We start from the raw sequence: 8,845 nt of genomic DNA, 5'->3' as shown, positions 1-8,845 counted from the left end.
CCTGCCCGTTCACTGCGTGGCTAACATCAACCAGCAAATTGTAGGGCTCACTGAAGGAAGAATGATTTTTTAGCGGGGAAAAGATGCCGACTAACAAATCACCCATATGTGTTTGCATGACACAGGAGCAGCGTTTATGTTGGCAATATGGCAGGGACACGTCCTCTGCACGGGGCAGTGCCCACGTCCTGTGCATGGCAGGGGGTGCCCTTGGAGCAACCCTCACACAGTGAGGGTGCACCCATGGAGGCATTTGCCCATTCTCTCCACTTCCACCAGCTCCCAAGTCAGCCCTTCTCTTGACAAACTTCTCCGTCCAACACTGAGCTCCTTGTGCCTTTGCCAAAACCCACTCCCGTTGGCTTGTGGGAAACCTACAAGGTCAGATTCCCCATGGATGTGGGTTTGAAATCTCTGTCATGCCCACGATGGGTACGTGCTGCATAGTACTGCATTTTTCAGTCATTTGCTGCTCTCTCATTTCCGGCCTGCAGGAGCTGAGTAAATTGATCCTGGTTTTCCTGAGCTAACTTAGTCTTTTCTTTTTGGGGCCATATAGCTCACTGAACCACAAACTTCACATCTACTGCGGACAGTTGCAAGCACCAAGCAGGGCAAACGATCCAAAGTGCAGTTTCTGAAGAATTCTCCTCCGTCATTTCATTCTAGACTTCCTCATAACGTGCCTCAGTACCTCAGGTTTCCAGTCTCACGGGTAACAGGAGAAGGCCGCAGGTCAAGAACAGGAGTTCAGCCAATGGCTACAGGAAGCAGAGGAATTTGCAAGGCAGGTGAGTGCTGGAGCTGATGGAGGCCTGCCAAGCTGCCTGCTCTTGTCTTGCTGCTGAAACCCTGAACTTCAGTGCTCCTGAGAACAGCACTTGGGCCTAAATCCCACTGGAATCAGCATTTCTTAGAGGGATTGGCATTTGCTGAGGAACGGCGTACGCTGCTCATCCTCTTGGCAGTTAACCCAGGCCATGTGTTAGAAAGGACGAAGCTAAGTGAGTCTGTGGAGTTTCCTGGGAGGAACAAAGCCCTGTGACAGCAAGCAGCATTCCCAGGCTGCTCTCAGGGGGAAAATCCCAGCAAGCTGATGACACCTGGATAAAGGGGTGAATACAAATGTGAGCTACGTTGGCATACAATAGCAAGGTCTGGGACATGAAGGTAAGGGGCAAATAGTGTCATTGATGCCTTTGCTCAGGTGTTCCATATCAATTTAGCTGAAAATGTCAGTGGTAAGTCTATCATCTTATTACATTAGAAAAAAAAACAATAACAAAATGACTTTAATTTCTGTGGCTGCTTTGTCTCTAGGTTCCAACCTTGTTAGGTTTGAATTCTGATGCCTATTGGAAAAGTGAATGGAATTAGCAGAATTAATGCATTGTTTAGTTATTTTTTGGTTTGTGCTTGTTTTGAAGTATTAGCAGATGCTGCGGTGTGTCTAAAGTAGTGTTAAATTCATATGAACTGAGTGGTGGGATGAAGTCAGAAAACAAATTCTGTCTGGCCTGGATTTTAAAAATCATGTAAGCCACATTCACAGCACCTTTAGGTGAAAAAGAAAGAATGTTTTTCTTTGGTTTGCTGGTTTATTTGTTCATTTATTTATTCATTTGTAATTCTCAGCTGATAATAGGCACAGTGAAACCAGTGCAACTGCACGAATGATTGCTTCAGGGAGAGGCTTTTTGAGTCAAGTAGAGCAGCTGATCAGTATGGGAGCAAGTATCCACTGCAAATCCTCTAATGGCTGGTAAAAAACAAACAGGCAAACCAAAGCATAGATTTGTCAGTATACAAATGAGAAAGAATTTTCTTTAACATGTAAACTAATTGCTAACTTAACAGGCTACTGTAAGCAATAATAAATTTTGACATTCGAAACATATTTGAACTTCTGTTTATCACATTGTATTCCTGAAATTATAAATTGAATTCAGAGTCTTAGGCTGTGTGTCTTTTGAAGCAAGAAGTTTAAAAAAGATTTCTGTGTATTCTTTCAGGATGGCTGTGGACTGGGCTAAGCACTTGGGAGAGACAGAGGTGGTTGACTTGTGGGAATCCTACAGGTAAGCTAAAACAACTTTGTAGAAACAGCTGAAGGGAAATGTTGAAGGGAAATTTGCATTTTGGCTTCTAATCAGAACAATTTTTAGCTTTTTGTGCCTTTTAAGTCTGACCTAAATAGCAGGATTTATTTGAGACCAGGAATGTTTCAAAACCATGCTTTTTAAAAAACTGGTGTTTGTAGTCAGTGTATTTCTTTGATTATGTTTGATTATTGATTTGCACTTGATTATATGCAAATCCTAGGATAAGTATAGTTACAGTGGTATAGACTTCTTTCATGTTATTATTTTTTATCATTTTGATGTGGGCATTGCTATCATGATTATATGTCTAGGCAGGAAATGAGTATAGTGACTTAGATAAATAGAGATAATGATTCTACTATGTACCATTTTAATTTCAGATGCTTATTTAGGAAACAAACCTGTTGTGTTTTTGTCTATACATTGTTGTCTATACATAGTAGCCATATGAAAGAAATTCAGTAGAAGTGACATTTATACTAGGTCATTCAAGAATTGGTTTCTGATTAACGTACAGTTACAGTTCAGTTGTCATTTTGCAGAGACTAGTATTTTTAGAACACTTTTTAGTGTAGTTTCCACTTGCATAGTACCTACTTATGGGAGGAAAACATTTGGGAAAACATTGCTTTGAAATACTTTTTATTTAACAGGTAAACAAGTAGTGTCTTTATACTTTGAGTTCTGACACTTTGCTTATGGCTGTGTTTCAATAAAGAGTAAGAACTGAAAGTTATGCTAAAAATTGAAGTTTCATGCTTTGTTGGATTGCACTTAAACCAGTGAACAGTAAGAGTATTTTGGAGGTGCTGTTCTGCTACACTTGAAAATTAAAATTGGAAAGGAGTAGTCTTGTTGGTGTTGATCTAAGCTTAGTTGGTGGCTGAATGCAAACCTGAAACAAACAGCCTTGATTCTGGTCTGGTCTGTGCATTTTTCTATTTGCTTCAGCAGGTTTTGGAAATCTGGATGAAAGCTCCCTGGTCTGAGCAAGTGCTAGTGAGCTTAGCGCAGAGGACAGAGAACTACTGACAGCTTATCATCACAGTTTTGATGAAAAGGTGGATCTGGACCTCATTATGCACTCACTTCATAACATCTGTCATAGTTGTGAGACCGGTAAGTATAAACACACACTCCCAGCCAATGATTGTACTTTGAGCCTTTGATGAATCCTGCCCTTCTTTTGGAAACACTACATAGGTAAAACCTTCCAAATGCTACTCTGCACAGTACTGATGGATATTTTAAGCGAATTTGCTGCTTAACTCTGCAAACCTGCTTCTCTTTCAGGAGCAATTTTAATATTTCTTCCTGGATATGATGAGATAGCTTGAGGGACCGCATTCTTTTTGATGACAGGAGATTTGCTGACCATGCACACAGGTAAAGCCTCTATGGTTGAGGTTTTCACTGTGTCTTCCAAAAACACTTAAATGTGCATTAGATATCAGGTTTTCATGCTTCATTCAAATACTCCGACTTTGGATCAGAAGAAAGTCACCTCCTGCTGTGCGCAAGATAGTACGTTTTAGAGGACTTTGTCAGATATTGTATTAATCTCTTTTGTCTTGCTTTTAACTATAGTTCTGGTTGTTTTAATTGCAGATTCTTTCTACAAATACAGCAGAAACCAGCATAACAGTCAATGATGTGGTATTTGTTATTGGCTCAGGCAAGGTGAAAGAGGTATGACTGGTTAAAACCTTCTGTGACAAGTAAACTTCCTAGTGTTATTCTAACATATGTAATAGGTAAATTTTAGAGTACTATTTTCTTATAGTAGGCTGACAGCTAGTGCATGTCAAGTAACAAAGATCACAGAAGTTTTGACATTCTTTTTATGACAAATACTGTAAAAAATTAGCTGTTAATAAACCTTGTAAAAGCTATTGTAGATTGAAATGTTGATGCATTTTACAGTTTCTGTTAGGTGTTTTAAAATGAGTCCATCTGTTTAGACTGCCATATTCCTGAGACTTAAGAGAGCACTGGGAATTCCCTTTGTCCTACTGTTGTGTCAAGTCAAAATCAAATCCATTAAGTTTTGAGTATTGCTTATGTTGTGTTGAATGCCCATTCCCAAATGACGTGTGAAGGAAAGGAGAGATAGTATGATGAGGCAGTTTTAGACCTATGTCTTTGAAAATGAAGTTAGATTTCATAGGGCAGATACATGCCAAATTTCTAAAGTTCCTGTCTTTTTCTGTGACTTTGCATCAAATGTAAGAAAATAAGGATGTGCTTTCTAAGTGAGACAAAGAAAGAAGACCTTAATCAACACAAGAACATGTTTTTTCCTGGTTTCTGATAATTCAAAATACAGTCCATCTATTTTATTGACTCAAAATTACCTACTGAGACTACAAAGAAAACTTCAAGTTAGGAAACCGTAGCACAAAGATAATGCAAAACGTGTATTATAAATTCAATTGAAAGGAGGTACTTCAGGTACCTCTGTGCCAGAAGCTGCTGGTGTTTGTTAAAATTATTTTTTCTATTTTTTAAAGAATTTCTCTTAAAAGCTTATTAATAACTTCTTTATTTCATGTATCATGGTTAATCATGGTTTTATGTTCCTTGCTCTGCTTTTATAGAAGTCTTTTGATGCACTGAGTTGTGTTACAATGCTGAAAATGGTGTGGATTTCAAAAGCCAGTGCTATCTAGAGAAAAGGCAGGTGATAAATGCTTGAGATTTGTTTTTATTTTGCAGATTTCAGCCGTCCTGTATGTTAAGAGTGAAGTGCAAACCTATAGCAGCCAACTATTCCCCAGCCAAAACAACTGGGTAATATTTCTAGGCTAGTCCAGTATCATCTTGAACAATGGCTAATACTTCTTCTCTGCAGTAAATAAAGAGTCAGCATGTATTTTCTTGGAGTAATTTCCCAAGATACAGAAAAGCGGCCCTCAAGAATGTCCCAGAACTTACATTAGGTCCAGGTTGTTGTTCCCCCATGAACTGAATTGCTCTTTCTGCCACGTAGCACCAGCATGCAAAGTTGTTTGTCCGTGGGTAAAGGACTGCCTGCTGCTAGTTTTTAATTGATACCCTGGTGTCCCTTCTTTAGAAGTGACACTGAGCAGTGATTCCTTATTGACCATCTCCAAAGTACTCATAGATATTCAGACTTTGCATATTCATCAGGATGCTCAGGATCATACTCCTGTCAGCGCTGTGAGGGCTGAGAAGTTACGTGTGTAGATAGCAGCAACTGCCTGTAATGTTGTCATTATCCTCCAGGTTTCTGAGCATGAATTGTGAGCATTTGCTGTCTCTGTTCCTTCGTTCACACATGTTAGGGTCTTCATTCTACCATTTACATCTAGACTTCCATTTACCCTTTCCACTTTACCCGAGCTTTGTGGATGCCAGGGAGTATGATATTGCCGCTTTGTTCCTACTTCTTTAATTATTTTGGAGGCAAAGTGTGGGCCTCTGTCTGAGTCTATTACTTCTGCTAGTCCGTAGCGGGGGATTATCTCTTCTAATAGTATTTTTACTACTGTTTGTGTAGTTGGAGGTAGGGAATGCCTCTACAAAGTGAGTCAAGTGATCTATTATCACCAATAAGTGTTTATATCTTCCTACTTTAGGCAAATCAGTAAAATCAATTTGAATGTGGGAAAACGCTCTATGTGCCAATTCCCGTCCCCCCATTTCCCTTTGTCTCCATTGCCTCTTGTTGACCCCTTGACAGGTTAGGCATTGTTGTGTTATTTGTTTAGCTAAGGTGTGCATCCCCATACAAGTGCATTTAATTGCAATTTGGTCTATTAATGCCTGGGTACCCCAATGTGTTTTTGTGTGAATTGCTTCCAGGATTTTTCAAGCCACTGACTTTGGGAGTACCTCACGGCCATCTGGTAATTCTTTTCTATTTCCCTTCTCTATGATCCCCATTTCTCTTAGTTTTTCCTGCTCCTTTTCGGTGAACACCAATATCTGGATTGGTCCGTGTAGTATACAATACTTCTTGTGGGGATTCTCGCAAGCACAATTTATTCCACACATCCCAAAATCTTTCCAACAGTCGTGACAACGTTTGCCCTCTAAATCAGCTGCACAATCGGGGCAGTCTTCCCTAACCCTTTTGGTAATTACAGTTTCTTTTAACACTCTAAGAGCCGCATTTTTGGCCTCTTGATCAGCGACATTGTTTCCCCTTATTTGGTTACGTATCCCCCTCGGGTGGCCTTTTACATGAACTACAGCGATTCCTTCAGGCAACCTTAAAGCTCTCAGTACTCTCCTAATTAAAGCCTCACGAATTAATCCCTTTCCCTGTGAATTAATCAAGCCCCTTTCTTCCCATATCTTTCCAAATGTATGTATTACCCTTTCCAAATGTCTGTATTATAAGCATATTTTGAGTCTGTATAAATGGTTCCAACCTTTCCTTTTAACAGCTCTAAGGCCCGTAATACTGCATATAACTCACAAGCCTGTGCCGACCACCCTGAGCTTAATGGCCCTGATTCTATTACCTTCAAGGTTTTTCCATCAATTACAGTGCAACCTGATTTTCTTTTTCCATCTATTACTCGAGACGATCCATCCACAATTAATTTCTCGCAATCTTCTAGTTCTTCTTCCTCCAAATCAGGCCTTTTCTTTGTCTGTTCTTCAAGAACTTTTAGGCAATCGTGTGTCAAGTTTTTGCTAGGTTCTCCGTACAGGAATTGAGTAGGGTTTTGGAGGGAAGTGGTTTCTAAGCTTAATTTTGGTGAAGAAATCAGGATTCCCTCATATTTTAGGAGCCTAGCATCTGTGATCCATTTCTCTGCTTTTTGCAGTAACACTCCTCGAATGTTGTGGGGAGATAGTACATGTAATTCCCCTCCAAAGGTTATTTTTACTGTTTCCTCTACTAACAGTGCTGCTGCAACTGTTGTTTGTAAACAAGTGGGCCAACCCCCAGATACTGGGTCTAGCAGTTTTGATAAAGAAGCCACTGTTTTTTTTCCTCCCTGCCCAATCTTGAGCTAATACTCCGTATGCTGTTCCATCCTCAATGTTTACAGAAAGATAAAAGGGCCTTTTTATATCAGGAAGACTGAGAACCGGTGCATTTACTAATTCTGCCTTAAGGTCCTGTAGTTTTTCCTCATCTTCCTGAGTCCACCTAAGCAAGCCTTCTTTTGTTAGTTTCTCATATAGGAATTTTACTTTCCCGCTAAATCCCTCTATCCATTGTCTACAGTACCCAGATGATCCTAGCAGCTGTCTAACCTCCCGCTTCGTCCTTGGCCTTGGCATAGCCAAGATTCCCTTAACCCTTTCTGGGTCTAATTTCTTCATTCCTTGACTCAGTCTATGTCCGAGATACTTCACCTCTTTTTCCACAAATTGTAGTTTGGATTTTGACACTTTGAGTCCTTTCAGGCTTAGAAAATTGAGTAATCTCATACTCTCTTCCCTGGCAACTTCCTCTTCTTTTCCAGCTATTAACAAGTCATCTACATTCTGAATCAGGACAGCCCCTTCTCTCAATTGAAAACCTGTAAGTAACTGCTCCAGTGCCTGGCCAAATAAATTAGGGGACTCTGTAAACCCTTGTGGGAGTACCCTGTGGGTGTCTGGGTCTTCCCATTCAAAGGCAAAATAGTCCCTACAACTCTCTTGGAGGGGACATGCCCAGAATGCATCCTTTAAATCTATAACACTATACCACTGATATTTGGGGCCTAACTGACTTAATAAAGTATAAGGGTTAGCTACTACCGGGAATCTTTCTACAGTCCTTTTGTTCCTTTCTCCTAATCATGTACCAAACGGTATTTCCCATTAGGTTTTTTAACAGGAAGGATAGGAGTATTAAAAGGGGACATGCAGGGTTCTAATAACCCTTGTGCTTTTAACCATTCGGTTTCAGGTTTGACCCCTTTCCTTCCTTCATTTGGAATTGGGTATTGCTTAACTCAAACTGGGACTTCAGGATTCCTTAACATTACTTCAAAGGGCTTTATGTCCAGTTGGCCCGCCGTTTCTGGGGTATACCATACTTCAGGGTTAATTTTCTGTTCGTCCTCTACCCAAAGAGAACATAATTTAATAGTAGCTTTTTGTCATTTATGTCGATTTCAATTCCTAATTCAATCATCAAATCTCGTCCCAGTAAGTTATAGTCAGCCTCTGGAACGAATAGCAGTGACCCTATACCTATTTTGGAGCTGGTTTCAAAAATCACGTCTTTAATTACAGGCACTTTAAAGGCTTCCCCTTTTGCCCCAACTACCTGTATTGTTTCTCTTGATAATTTACACCCTGTGGGAAGGGTTTGAACCGTTGATCTCTTGGCTCCTGAGTCCACAAGGAACTCCTATTCTTGCTGCTGGGGACCAATTCTCAGTTTTACCAGGGGCTCTGTTCTTTCCTGGGTCCCCAGCAAATAGAGCCCCTGACTTCCTCAATCTTCCTTGAATTGCTTTTCATCTGCCAACCTTTTTCTGCATTCCCGCCGAAAATGCCCTCTCTTACCACAATAAAAGCAGCTTCCCTGTCCACCCTCCTTTTCTCTTCTCCCTCCTTCCACCCTCTGGCCGCTCAGCTTACTTCCCTGGAACCGATGAGGCGTTCCCTTCTGCCCTTCACGTACCACAGCCATCGTTACTCTCGCTCCTTTCCTCTGTCCTTCTTCCTCTCTCCGGACATACACTTTCTGACCTTCCCGCAACAACTCTTCCAGGCCTCTACCGTGCCAATCCTCAATCTTTTCCAACTTTCTCCTAATGTCAGGC

General features: G+C 40.7%; 1 long non-coding RNA gene across 1 annotated transcript; it reads left to right on the top strand.

The window, feature by feature from the left end:
* Positions 1–3,400: 3,400 nt before the first annotated feature.
* Positions 3,401–7,695, top strand: LOC128822500 (uncharacterized). Its single transcript, XR_008441458.1, has 4 exons — positions 3,401–3,488; positions 3,711–3,791; positions 4,700–4,782; positions 7,550–7,695. It is a non-coding gene; the product is annotated as an uncharacterized LOC128822500 (long non-coding RNA).
* Positions 7,696–8,845: the final 1,150 nt, after the last annotated feature.

The sequence above is a fragment of the Vidua macroura genome, chromosome Z, assembly GCF_024509145.1.
Source record: "Vidua macroura isolate BioBank_ID:100142 chromosome Z, ASM2450914v1, whole genome shotgun sequence".
NCBI classification, from domain to species: domain Eukaryota; kingdom Metazoa; phylum Chordata; class Aves; order Passeriformes; family Viduidae; genus Vidua; species Vidua macroura.
Note: the sequence above shows the minus strand (reverse complement) of the source record. Positions and strands in the feature narration are given on the sequence as shown.